We start from the raw sequence: 15,157 nt of genomic DNA on the forward strand, positions 1-15,157 counted from the left end.
TGGTGTACCTCAACAAATTTCAAACTTGCTCCTCAAACTTGTGATGGCAAAGGAACTTGTGAGCTAAACAAGCACGATAACTCTGCTATCAAAGAAAACACACATTTGCAGTTCGAGAAAGGTTGCACTTTCTCGATGCTTCTCAAGGTAACTAATAGCCTAAAATGCCTGATTTTTATATCAGGCTCCGCTAGACCTAGTTGATGTGGCTGCAGTTCAATTAGCAGATAAATTGTTAGTTTCAATTTTGATATGAACCAGTTTTGTGTTTTCATGCTGCTAAGGTTTCATTTTCCGGTTTAAAAGAATCGACTCGTTTGGGTTGAAGTCTTTAGCGGCCACATTGGTTTTTAGCAATTTTCAGATTTTCCAGGGGGGCAATGGGAAAGTGATGATCATTGCAGAATAATTGAGGTCAGGTGAAAATATAATTAATCAATGCGGAAAATTGTTATCATGGAATAAATGAGATGATAGGCGCGGTATGAGTGATAAATGACCAGTAGAACTATAGAAAGTTCGATTCATTGCTTAACTAGTTGACAGGTGATCACTAGAGCAAGGTGTGTAGGAGGCCATTAGGATACATCTTCAGGGCGATACCCTTTTCAAACTTTTTTTTCCGTTTTTCGATTTCAATTTACCTCCAGTTTATAGAGAAAAGGTTTAGGCGAGATTCCTGCATTATACTTACGCATCCTGAGTAACATGCGGGCGGCATCAAACAAATAGTCATCATCGATTATTTATTTTAAAATGCTGATCACTCCAAAATATTTCGTTTTGAAGTTTTACTTAGAGCTGCTTTTATGAAAGAGAAATGAATTTTCCTTGAACAATAACGAACATAAATCGACAAAAGATGGGGAAATACAAGAGAGCACAAAATAGTCTTCGTTTCTTCGACGAAGGGTAAACTCGATCCTGAAATAAATTATTCTGTACATGGCAAAAATTTCTGAGACCTGTTACATGTGTCGCTTAGTAATTTAAGCATTAGCCGTAGAAAAAAACATTGACTTGCTTTTGTCATTCTTGCCAAGATGTGTTTCTAGCAGTCTTCTAACGTTAGCGTGTGAAATGCATTTGACGAAATCCATGATCTTATCGCCTGATGTTCAGTCTACAAAGTAGCATTTTTTTTCGTATTGCAAGATATCCTTTGACGAAAGGGAACACACGGCGTAGGACACAGAAGCCATTTTTTTTCTCCAAGGAATCTGCTTTTAATCATAATTTGCGGCAACAGGTGAAGCTCTACCTTGGAATAACCATGTTCGTGTTCTGATCAGGTTTTCACGACGCACTGTCTGTCACTGCTTCTTCCTAGGGCTGTCCAACAACCACCAGTTGTGAAAATGGAGGTGTATGAAGTGTCGCTTTGAAACTACAACACCGATAAAGTAAAGCTATCAGAAGCAAAGATTACTTTAAGCATTAGCCGAAGAAAGAAGACATTGATATTCTTTTGTCATTCTTGCCAAATTGTGTTTCTAGCGCTAGCGTGTGAAATGCATTTAACAAAATCCATAATCTTATCATCTGATATTCTGGCTATCAAGTAGCGTTTTTTTTTTTTTTTTTGTGTAAGAAGACATCCTTTGAACGAAAGGTAACATACGGTGCAGGACTCAGAAGTTATTCTTTTTTCTAAGGAATCTGCTTTTAAAAATCATGAATTGAACCGACATGTGAAACTGTACTTCGGAATGATTTCAAGGTACATTCATATTCCTGTTCTGATCAGGTTTTCACTACGCACTGTCTGTTTATGCTTCTTCTTAGGGATGTCCAACAACCAATAGTTGTGAAAATGGAGGTGTGTGTGTGTGTGTGTATGACGAGGAAAAACAATCTTATTCATGCGAGTGCAAGCGCATTTGGACCGGAGAAACTTGTACTGATCTGGGTAAGAGGCAACTCTGAACAGCAGAATAGAGCGGATAGTGAAGTAATGTTGGTCAAGGAAGATGACAAAATATTTTTCCCTGAGACTCGGAAACAAACAAACCAACACCTTAACGGAAAAGACAAAAACAAAACAAATTAAAACCGAGCATTTTAAGAAAGAAAATGAAATAGAAATTAAAACTGACAAGAGTGAGAAAATGTTGAAGACATTAAATATATCTACAACTGCAGACAGTACCGTTTCGGCCTTCTGGGCCTCATCAGTGCAGTTTTTTTTATGTTTAAGGTGGACGGCCGGGCCCCCGATGAAGGGAGGTGCAGTGCCTGCCGACCTACATGTCTAAACCCAACCCATGGCAGGCGTGCAATGCCTTAGGGATGGGGTCCACCATAAACGAGGGTCACCAGACGCCAAACTCGCTGGGGAATCGAACCCCACCTCACCTAAAAATTACACACTCACTCCAAGGAAGAACGCACTCGCAATAATAATAGCAGACCAAAACGATAAGAATAGCCCCTAGCCAGCCAAGGGGTGGCACTGTAAAAAACCAAAACGATAATCATAGCCCCTATCCAGACAAGGGGAGGCACCAGAAAAAACCAAAACAATAATCATAGCCCCTAGCCAGCCAAGGGGAGGCACAACAAAAACCAAAACAGCTAGAAAGCAAACCGGAGGGAGTCACCATGCACGGATGCAATGACACCACGGGCACACCACTGCCGATAAAACACGCGACGACGCCTGTTAGAGTTGCACCGCCTGAAGGAGACTGGTAGGTAGGACTTTAGGCGGGCCTTGATGGATGCAATCACCGCCACGGCGCTAGGACGAATATCTCGAAACCGGAAATCATTTCTACACAGCCAGATACAAAACTTAGAGACATTGAGAAGATAGACAAAAACACGCGGAACAGAAACAAGGTCAGTAGAGTTAAAGCCAAAAAGGACATGACGAAGAGTGATGACAGGACACATAGGAGAGAAACAAAATAGCAAAGACTGAACCCAGGCGAGAACACTCTGAGCAAGTGGACAATAAAAGAACAGATGCTCGAGCGACTCGACCCGGGGCCCACAAAAACAAGAGAGGGGAATAGACAAACCAAACGAGGAAAGACGCCGGGCGGTGTACAGGACGCCGTGCGCTATCTTTCAATTCAGATCGATAACACGGCGATTAAGATGGAAAAAAGATAAGGCGCGCCACGTGGCAGGCCAGTCGATATTGGGGTAGATGAACATAAACTTTAGAACACAATGAGCCTGGACCATGTTCTCAGAGAGAAGGTACAGGTAACAAGACTTAGCAGACATGGTTAAGACAGGAGAACAGACAAGAGGACACGAAGAACCATAAACCAGAGAGTTTTTGGACGTAGCGAAAGCCCCGTCGAGCTTACGCCACGTCAGTACCAGAGCTTGATAGAAGGGTGGCAAGATCCTAGGGTCAAAACTAAAAGGACGAGAAAACACAACAAAAGGAGAGACACCAAACAAGGAATTAAACCAAAAAGACATGAGAGTGACCCAACTGGAAGGAGAAGAGACAAATCTCCTCACCCATTGGCCCAGGAGGACCCTCACCTTAGACTGAACGTCCACCACAGAGAAACCCCCAAAAAGGGGGGATTGAACAACGGCAGTACGAGAGACGAGCTCCCGCTTGCCAGACCAAAAGAAAGAAAAAACCAGACGAGAGAGCGCCACCTCCACCCAGGCCGGCATGTGGATAAGAGAGGCCACATACCAAACCCGGGAGAGGGCGAGAGCGTTAATAACGAGGGCCTTGCCACGAAAAGACAGAACACGAGCACGCCAAGACTTGAGAACATGGTCCACCGCATTGATGCGAGGGCGCCAGTTGTCTTCCTCAAGGTTACCGGGGCCAATGAAAACCCCCAGCACCTTGAGCTTGACAGGAGACCAGTCAAAAGGAACTGGGGGGTCCGTGCGACCCCGCCATCCACCCAACCAGAGACTCTTAGATTTGGAAAGGTTAATCCTCGATCCAGACGCTAATTCATAACACTTATATATGTCAAGAGCAGCCGAGATGCCTTCATCCCAGGTAAGTATGAGAGATGTGTCATCCGCGTACTGAGAGATGGGAGACAGCGGAGGACAACCTGGGAGAGACAGACCCTTAATACGGGGGTCTGCACGAATGCTACACGCAAGGACCTCCGAAACAAGAACATACAAGAGTGAAGATAATGGACACCCCTGCCGGACACCACGAGAAAGACTAAAGAAGGGAGTCAAGTAACCATTAACATTTACAGCACTTTGCACACGAGTATAGAATAGGTCAATCCACGCGACAAAGGACGGACCAAAACCCATGGCGACCAGAGTGGACCGCATAAAACCCCAATCCACCCGGTCGAAGGCCTTTTCTTGGTCAAGAGATAGGATCGCAACAGGGGTGCCAGAGGACTCGGCATAGCTCACAACATCTCTCAGTAACGCGACATTCTCGCCAATGAAGCGGCCAGGGACCCCGCACGTCTGATCGCGATTGACGACAAGGTGTATCACGCGGAGAAGACGCCCGTCCATGGCCCGCGACGCCAACTTATAGTCCACATTTAAAAGAGATATGGGCCGCCAGTTCTTAGGATCGAGACGATCCCCCTTCTTGAATGACAGAGTAATGACACCTCTACGCTGAGAGAGAGAAAGAGAGCCAGAAGAAAAACACTCATTAAGGACAGCCACAAGATCAGCACCAACCACATCCCAGAAACGGAGATAGAACTCCTTAGGGAGCCCATCTAGACCTGGGGTCTTGTTGCGTGCCATACCCTTGAGAGCGTCAAGGACCTCAGATGGTGTGAGTAGGCCCTCGCAACTATTGGACTGATCCTGAGGAAGAAACGAGGACAGATTACCGAGAAGGGAAGATTGGACATGAGAGTCTGTAGGCGAAGCAGTATATAGACCAGAATAGAAGGAACCAAGAGACGCACAGAGAGCAGCAGAAGAAGAAACAATTGAGCCATCAGGCTCTCTCAGCGCAGAGATGCGACGGTCGGCAGAACGGTTTTTCTCTAAACGAAAAAAATAACGCGAGGAAGTCTCACCTTCCTCAACCCATTTGACTCGCGCCCGGACCTGGGCCCCCTTCGCCACATCAGAATCTAGGCGAGCAAGCTCAGAGAGAGCCGAACGCAGTGGATCCACACAAGAAGTAACCCCCGAATCGACTTTCTCCTGGAGATGTTGAACAAGGCGTCTCTACATGCAGATGTCTTACGGGCCCTACTGGCACAAAAACGTATGGTGAGCCCCTTAATCCGGCTTATCCCCCTATCCCACCATTTAGCGAGAGAGGGGAAGCGAGGGACAGCAAGACGCCAGGCGGACCATTCCTCTCGGACAAGTTCACAATAATCGTGATCTTCTAAAATTGAGGTGTTGAGCTTCCAGAAGCCAGGGCCAGGTGGGACGACGTCAGGAACAGACACAGACAAACACAAGCCACGATGATCCGAGAATGGACAGACATACACAGAAACAGAGGACACCGATGGGACCCATGCAAAAGGAATCCCAAACATGTCAATACGCGACGCCAAACTCCCGTCCCACCTGGTCCAGGTGAACCCCGGAGAAGAGGGGTGGAGGTAACGCCAGATGTCAGTGACGCAACACGCATCAAAAAGATGACTAAGTGAGGAGGAATTATCCCTAGATACAGTGGCAGGAACTGGACCACGTCGGTATCGAGCCCGGTCAAAGACGGAGTTAAAATCGCCAGCCAGGACCGTAGGTATTGAAGGGTCAATCTTCGAATGCAAGCCATCAAAGAACTGATCCCGTGCAGGGTTGCAATTGGGGGCATAGAGACAAACCACCCTAAAGACCTTTTCATGAAAAGAGAATTCACATTGCAAATAGCGACCATCAGCAGACCAAGAATTAAGAAGAGAGATACAAGGACGATAGAGCACGACGCAACCACAGGAATGGACAGAACCCGGAGCTAACACAGAAGAGAAACCAGACAAAGAAAACCACAAAGAACATTCAGCCTGAGTAACACAGTGCGTTTCTTGAAGGCAGACAACATCAACCTTCACAGGGAGAGATCGCAACCACTGCACGAGACCAATCCTTTTAGACTGGTCCCGGATACCATTACAATTTAACGTAAGGATGGAAAGAGCCATCACAAAGCATGAAAGAAACATCATGACTTTTTCTTAGCCGCACGACTTGCATTAACCCTAGTAGCAGCCGAAGGGTCCACAGGCAATTGAGGAGTGCCCGGGGTCCTCTTAGCTGGACGGCGCCTAGGAGTCGAGGAGGTAGAGGGCCTTTTGCGTTGGCCAGAGACCGGTGACATATTCACATCCTGAGAGTCAACAATGGAACCCCAGTCCTGAGGCTCATCTACATTAGGTAAGGTACTATTTTCACTATTTACATTAGGTTCATTTGCAATTTCATTAACTAAGATAACTTCCCCATTGCCAGCGCTGGCCTTATCGTTAATTATATCACTACTTGTATTGTTAATTATTTCACTACTTGTATCATTAATTATTTCATTATTTGTACTACATAGGATATCACCATTGCTCAAAATACCACGAACAACCGACGAGGTGACACTAGCAACTTCATCCAACTGACTGAAGTGCTCGTCATACAATTTAACACCAGACTCCGAGGAGTCTATATCGCTAGAGGGAACACTAGCCCCTTGACCAGACACAACTACAATTGGGTCAACAACATCCTCATTTAAATAACCTTGAGAATCAAGTGGGCCCTGCGAGGCAGGAGGAAAGACATCACCACACTCCATCGCAGTGTCCACAGGCTCGGGAGGGGTGGGGTCAGCAACGTTAACATCCGAAGCAGAGAGGGCAGAAACTTCATCAACTGAACCAGCTGGAGGAGGGGTAACAACAACATCCGAGTCCAAAGGCTGTACCGCCTCATCACCAGGAGCTGCCACACTTGGGACAGTAGGAGCTGAGGCCTTGTTCCAGGCGTCGGGGCAAGTCCGAGCGAAATGACCTTCTTTGTGACACCTTAAACACCTTCCTCTATCAGGGCATCCTGCAGACTTGTGTCCAATCGCTCTACAAATATCGCAGCGGAGGGGCTGGCCACGGTACCAAACTTTACATCTAACCCCCTTGATTGACACAAACCGGGGGATTTCCTTAGTTCGCACCATCGATACGATTCTAGAACCAGTGGAGACATCGGGCAAGCCCGGCCAAACCTGGTGCCTAACGCTTTTAACTACCCCATAACCTGACAGAGCGGTAGCCACCGCATCATTTGGCCACTCATAAGGGTACCAAGAAACCACAATATTAGTGAACTGGGGGGGAGGGGGGAGGCTCTATGACTGAGCACTTAACCCCATTGAGGACAACAGAACCCTGTTCCTCAAAAAACAATTTAGCCACGCCCTCCGTAAAAGTGATCCTGGCTATACGGCCAGGACATTCTTGAATGGAAACTACTTTATGTTGTGATTCCACTGCAAAATAGTCATTGATGTATTTAACCACCTCAGATTGTAAAGTTCCAGCGGGGAAACCAGTACACCGAATGTCTATGGTCTTCTCCAAAGGCGGAGCCATGGAGAAAAAAAGAAAAAAGGGAGCAAAAGGGCAAAGCCCAAAAAGCCCCAAACGGCTGACCCACCAAGTTCGGACCCACCAAAAAAGCAAAAAATTGGATGGGTGACGAACAGCGAAAAAAGAAAAAGACAGCTGCAAAGCTTTCCCTCCCGGCAGGTACTCACAAGTGCAGAAAAGGCAAAAACGACAAGATACTTACAATTTTCCAGACCAAAGTGACCTCCTGCCAGAAAAGCAAAACCACCAACAAGGAAAATCCCGCGTGATGTGGGTCTCGTCAGTGCAGTTTTTTTATGTTTAAGGTGGACGGCCGGGCCCCCGATGAAGGGCGTGTGCAATGCCCGCCGACCAACAGGACTAATCCCACCCATGGCTTGCGTGCAATGCCTTAGGGTTAGGGTCCACCAGAAACGAGGGTCACCAGACGCCAAACTCGCTGGGGAATCGAACCCCACCTGACAGAAACCAAAAAGTGTGTACACAGAACTAAAACGAACAAGGACAAACAGACCAGTGCAGTACACCAACAAAGGAGACCAGCACATGGACAACAAAACAATACTCACGAAAGGCTACTGTGCAGTGCACCAACAAAGGAGACCCAGCACAAGCAGCGGACAGACACACTTACAAAGTAGACAGAACGAACGATACTAGCCCAGTGCAGTGCACCAACGAAGGAGACCCAGCACATGGGTTACGAAACAGATACTAACAATTAGGCTACTGTGCAGTACACCAATCAAGGAGACCCAGCACAAGCAGCACAAAGACACGCTCACTCAAGCAAAAGATCACACGTCACTCAAGCAAAAGAAGAACGAGGCTACTGTGCAGTACACCAATAAAGGAGACCCAGCACGAGCAGCACCGAGACACACTCATTCGAGCAAAAAAGGAAACTAAATAACTACGGGGAGCAGGACTAAATGGAAAAGACAAGGGAGTCGTTTACCACTGAAGCTATGATGCCACGGGCGCCCCACTGACGATGGAAGACGCGACGACGCCTGTCAGACTTGCACCGCCTGAAGGAAATTGGTAAATAAAACCTCAGGCGGGCCTTGATAGAAGCAATCACCGCCACAGCGCCAGGACGAACGTTACAGAAACGGAAATCGTTCCTACTCCGCCAAATACAAAACTTAGAAACATTGAGCAGATAGACAAAGACACGCGGGACAGAAACCAGTTCACTAGAGTTGAAACCAAAGAGGACATGACGTAAAGAGATGGCAGGACACATAGGAGAGAAGGAAAACAGCAAGGACTGGACCCAGGCGAGAACACTCTGAGCAAGTGGACAGTAGAAGAACAAATGCTTGAGTGACTCGACCGTGGGTCCACAAAAACACGAGAGAGGAACAGATAAACCAAAAGAGGAGAGACGCCGGGCGGTGTACAGGACGCCGTGCGCAATCTTCCAATTTAGGTCGATGACACGACGGTCAAGATAAAAGAAGGATAGGGCACGCCACGTGGCAGGCCAGTCAAGGTTGGGATAGATGAATAGAAACTTAAGGACACAATAAGGCTGGACCATGTTCTCAGAGAGAAGATATAGGTAGCAAGACTTGGTAGACATAGTAAGAACGGGAGAACAAACAAGAGGGCATGAAGAGCCGTAGACTAACGAGTTTTTTGACGTGGCGAAAGCCCCGTCGAGCTTACGCCAGGCCAAAACCAGAGCTTGATAGAAGGGCGGCAAGACCCTGAGGTCGAAACTAAAAGGACGAGAAAACACAACAAGAGGAGAGACACCAAACAAAGAGTTAAACCAAAAGGACATGAGAGCGACCCAAGTGGATGGGGAGGAGACGAATCTCCTCTCCCATTGACCAAGGAGGGCCCTCACCTTGGACTGAATATTAACCACAGAAAAACCACCAAAAAGGGGAGATTGAACCACGGCCGAACGGGAGACGAGCTCACACTTGCCAGACCAGAAAAACGAGAAAACAAGACGGGAAAGCTTCGCCTCCACCCAGGCCGGAATGTGGATAAGAGAGGCCACATACCAAACCCGGGAGAGGGCGAGAGCGTTAATGACTAGGGCCTTGCCATGAAAAGAGAGAACAGGAGAACGCCAAGACTTGAGAACACGGTCCACCGCATTAATGCGAGGACGCCAGTTGTCTTCATCAAGGTTACCGGGGCCGACAAACACCCCCAGCACCTTGAGCTTAGCAGGAGACCAGTCAAAAGGAACTGGGGGGTCCGTACGACCCCGCCAACCACCCAACCAGAGACCCTTGGACTTAGAAAGGTTGATCTTAGATCCAGAAGCTAGTTCAAAAAGCTTGTAAGTCTCAAGGGCAGCCAGAATGCCAGAATCAGTGGTAAGGATTAAAGATGTATCGTCCGCGTACTGCGAGATGGGAGACAGTACGGGACACCCAGGGAGAGACAGACCCTTGATACGGGGGTCTGCACGGATACTACACGCAAGAACCTCAGACACAAGAACATATAGGAGGGGAGAAAGAGGGTACCCCTGCCGGACACCACGAGAAAGGCTAAAGAAAGGAGTCAGGATCCCATTCACATTGACCGCGCTTTGAACATGAGTATAGAACAAGTCGACCCACGCGACAAAGGAAGGGCCAAAGCCCATGGTGACGAGAGTGGACCGCTTGAAGCCCCAATCCACACGGTCAAAAGCGTTCTCTTGATCGAGGGACAGGATGGCGACAGGGGTACCAGAAGACTCAGTATAGCTGACAACGTCTCTAAGCAGAGCAACATTTTCTCCGATGAAACGGCCGGGGACTCCGCATGTTTGATCACGGCTGACAACGAGGTGTATTACCCGGAGGAGACGCCCAGCTATGGCACGAGAAGCAAGTTTATAATCAACGTTTAGAAGAGATATGGGCCGCCAATTTTTGGGGTCAAGGCGGTCCCCCTTCTTGAAAGACAGAGTGATGATACCTCTGCGCTGAGAGAGGGAGAGAAAACCAGAGGAAGAGCATTCGTTAAGAACAGAAACAAGATCAGAGCCAACCACGTCCCAGAAACGGAGATAGAATTCCATAGGCAGGCCGTCTAAACCAGGTGCCTTGTTACGACCCATGCCCTTGAGAGCGACGAGGACCTCTGATGATGAAAGAGGGCCCTCACAACTGTTGGCCTGATCTTGAGAGAGAACAGAAGACAAATTTTCAAGAAGAGAAGATTGAACATGAGGGTCAGTAGGAGAGGCTGTATAAAGACTAGAATAGAAGGAACCAAGAGACGCACAGAATCGGCAGAAGACGAGACGATAGAGCCATCAGGCTCTCTCAGCGCAGAGATATGACGGTCAGCGGAACGTTTTTTCTCGAGACGAAGAAAATACTGCGAGGAAGACTCACCCTCTTCAACCCATCGGACTCTCGCACGCACCTGAGCCCCCCTCGCAGCATGGGAATAAAGCCGGGCAAGCTCGGAACAAGCAGACCGTCAAGGGTCAATGCAGGAAGTAATTCCAGCATCAACTTTGGCCTGAAGATGTTGGACAAGACGTACCAGGGCATCTCTGGATGAAGATGTTGTGCGGGCTTTATTTCCACAAAAGCGGATAGTAAGCCCCTTGATTTTACTTTTCCCATGATCCCACCACTTAGCTAGAGAAGGAAAGCGGGGGATGGCAAGGCGCCAAGCAGACCATTCATCCCGGACTAGTTGACGATAGTCCGGATCGTCGAGGATGGAAGTATTCAGCTTCCAGTAGCCTGGGCCAGGTGGAGCGGCATCGGGAACAGACAGAGACAAACACAAACCGCGATGGTCCGAGAACGGACACACATACACGGAACAAGACGACACTGATGGGACCCACGCAAATGGGACCCCAAAAAGGTCACTACGCGACGCTAAACTGCCATTCCACCTGGTCCAGGTGAACCCAGGAGTAGTGGGGTGGAGATAACGCCAGATGTCAATGACACAGGACGCCTCAAAAAGATGGTTTAGTGTGGGAGAACTATCTCCAGACAAGGAGGCAGGGTCTGGGCCATGCCTATCTCGAGCCCTATCAAATACAGCATTGAAATCTCCAGCAAGGACCGTAGGGATGGAAGGGTCGATCCTTGAATGAAGGCCATCGAAAAACAGGTCTCGTGCAGGGTTGCAATTAGGAGCATAGACACAGACAACTCGGAAAATTTTATCATGAAACGAGAATTCACATTGTAAGAAACGGCCATCAGCAGACCAAGAGTTTAGAAGAGAGATAGAGGGACGATAGAGAACAACACACCCACAAGAGTGAATAGAGCCCGGGGCTAGCACAGACAAGAAACCAGACGAGGAAAACCACGATGAACATTCAGTTAAGGAAACACAATGAGTCTCCTGAAGGCAGATAACATCCACCTTCACCGGGAGAGAGCGCAACCATTGCACGAGACCATCACGCTTCGACCGGTCCCTGATGCCATTGACATTCAAAGTAAGCAGAGACAAAGCCACGAGGAAGAGATGGATGACCCTTATGAAAGCCAGGGCTGGGGCTGGGGTTTCCCCTTCCTACTGGGAAGATTGGGGACAGCCTTCGTACGCTTAGAGACCGCACTCGCCAACTGAGTATGAGAAGGAACCATGACACGTTTCTTAGAGCGTTTCCTGGAGACAACTTCGAAACCGTCCGATGACATGCTCCTCGTGAGAGGAGAGGAGAATTCAGAAATATCAGGAGACTCTGAGCCCTGAACAGGGGTAGAGTCCTGAGAGGAGAATTCGGTGATATCATCATCGACATCACCCACATTGACTACTTTAGTGGTACTTTGACCAACACTAGTATTACTGGTACTGGTACTTTGACCAGACTTAACTATTTTACTGGTATTTTGACCAGACTTAACTATTTCACTGGTACTTTGACCAGACTTAACTAAAGAACTGGTACTTTGACCAGACTTAACATTATCATTAATTATTTTACTGGTACTTTGACCAGACTTAACTATTTCACTGGTACTTTGACCAGACTTAACATTATCAATAACTATTGGACTGGTACTTTGACCAGACTTAACACTATTATTAACTAAAGAACCGGTACTTTGACCGGTCTCACTATTATTGACTAAACTGGTGCTTTGACCAGCGATACTATTATTAGGAGTACAATTTATTCCTGAGGCCTCAGATGAATTAGATACGTTAATTGAAACATTGATTTCATTATTACTGGCTTCGCCAGGAGTAGAGATGACCATTTCTTCAGACGGAAGATCAACAGAATCGTTGGGTGGACAAGGAACGTTGCCCGGCAGATTGGCCACATCTCCAGAAGAAATGGGCGGGAAATCAGCGGCCGGGGGAACAACATGGGGCGTAGAGCCCCAGACATTTCCGGTACGGCGGGAAGGGCAGTTACGGGCAAGATGACCAGCTTCCCCACATTGCCTGCATTTTCCATTGTAGGGACAGTCAGCAGCTTTATGGCCCATGATTTTACAGATAAAGCAGAATGGCTTGATACCACGATACCAAATACGCACAGGGTAGCCGTCGATGGTAATTTGTGCGGGGATTGGTTTTTCCATGGACATAGTAAGAATTCGCGATCCAGTAAGAAGATCTGGTCGCCCCATGAATGCCTGACGTTTACATAAGAAGACTTTCCCGAAAATCTTGAAGTCCTCGCAAAGGATCTCATCATCCCCTTCAGCGGGGTAATGATGGATGTAGACGAGCGTGTGCGGACGATCAGAATTAGTGACGCTACATTCTACGCCATCGAGATTGATGAAACCGGACTCAACAAGACTCGCCATATCATCAGGATCTTTAAAAGTGAGGCGAATAAGGCCTCCCGGAACGAACTGAACCGCAGATAGTTTATTAAAGTCGATTACTTTTTCTAACATTTTGAGAACAGCTGGTCTAGGGTGGACCGTAACTGCCGCCGTAGCATGGACAACACAAGTTCTAGCACAAATTAACATTTTGAAAAGGAATAGGAAGAGAGAAAAAAAACAAAAAGGAAAGAAAGGAGAGTGCAGATCTTTTTTATGTTTAAGGTGGACGGCCGGGCCCCGATGAAGGGAGGTGCAATCCCGCCGACCTACATGTCTAATCCCAACCCATTGGCTTACGTGCAATGCCTTAGGGAAGGGGACCACCAAAAACGAGGGTCACCAGACGCCAAACTCGCTGGGGAATCGAACCCCACCTCACTTAAAAATTAACACACACACGCCCAGAAATTAAACACACCCACTCAAAACTTAACTAATTTTTTCTTTTAGTTTTTCTTTTTAAGCCTAAGTTAATTATATATTTTATTTTGGTTCTTTAGATTTTTTAAGTGACCGGTAAAGCCTAAAGGCAGTAGAAATTTCACGATGTTCAAAAACATATCTCGGATCAGAGTACCAAACGGAAATATCTTTACCAGCAGGAGCAGGCAGGTGATGTAACACAGCAATCTCGGCCAAAAAAACGCGGTCCTCGGATGAAATAGTGCTAAGCCACGGGTGCTTTAAAAAAACAGCGGAAAGTTCAGAGGGAGTAACAGCAATAGGCTTGGCTGCAGCAGCAGAATCAGTGGGTGGGGCCTGTTGGGTCCTCTTGACAGTGTTATTAGCAGAAGTGGGAGCCGAGGAGGCTGAACGCTTCCGAGAAGCAGAGGTCGTCTCTCCGACATCCATATCGGAGACAGGGTTAGCAAAACCCTGTGTTGCCGGTACACAATCATTTGGTAATTCCTCACCCTCGTTTAAAGAGGTGAAGCGATCTTCACTCGCCTCAGATGAGAGCGAGCAGGCTTCATCAGCACTGTCAGCGGGCGGCTCTTCAGGCATAGAGGATGGCTCGACATCGTCTGTGACTGTAGGTACATCAACGGTGGCCTTACAATCTCTAGCAAAATGGCCTTGCTGTGAACACCTAAAACACTTGCCCTTGGAAGGGCAACTCGCAGCCTTATGGCCTATTTTACGGCACACAGTGCACTGCAGGGGTTGCCCCCTGTACCAAACCCTACAACGTATACCTCTAATACCAATGAAGGGTGGAATAACTTTCTGAACCACCATCTGAATAATTCTAGACCCAGTAAATACCGAGGGTCTACCCGACCAAGACTGATGACGGACAGACTTGACGATGCCAAAAGCAGACAACGCAGTACGTGTCGCTTCATTGGAGCCCTCAAAAGGGAACCAAGACAGAACCACAGTGGTAAGTTGAGGTGGGGGAGGAGGAGGTGTAACCACCCTACACTCCACCTCACCTAACTTAACCACGCCCAACTCTTCAAAAAAAAGCTTGGCCACATCAGCTGCAAAAGTAACCCTGGCAACGCGACCAGGGCACGCCTGCACTGCCTCCACAACATGATCAGACTCACGATCAAAATACTCGAGGAGTAACTTTACTGCCTCAGGAAAAAGCATCCCCTCGGGGAGCCCCTTGCAGTCCACATCGATTGTCCTACTAAAGGAAACAATCATCCTGAAGTTCGGCCCCAACCCAAAGACAAAGCAAAGGGATGGGTAACCAAACACCGCCCAGAAGCGAAAAAGGAGAAACCATTTGTGGTATCGTCTAAGCCATGCCAGAGTGCTCAAACTAGGAAAGCCTAGTGAGCAGTGCGCAATGCTATATATATATAATTATACTTCAAGATCTAGGTTACT

The sequence above is a fragment of the Stylophora pistillata genome, chromosome 4 (genome assembly GCF_964205215.1).
Source record: "Stylophora pistillata chromosome 4, jaStyPist1.2, whole genome shotgun sequence".
NCBI lineage: Eukaryota > Metazoa > Cnidaria > Anthozoa > Scleractinia > Pocilloporidae > Stylophora > Stylophora pistillata.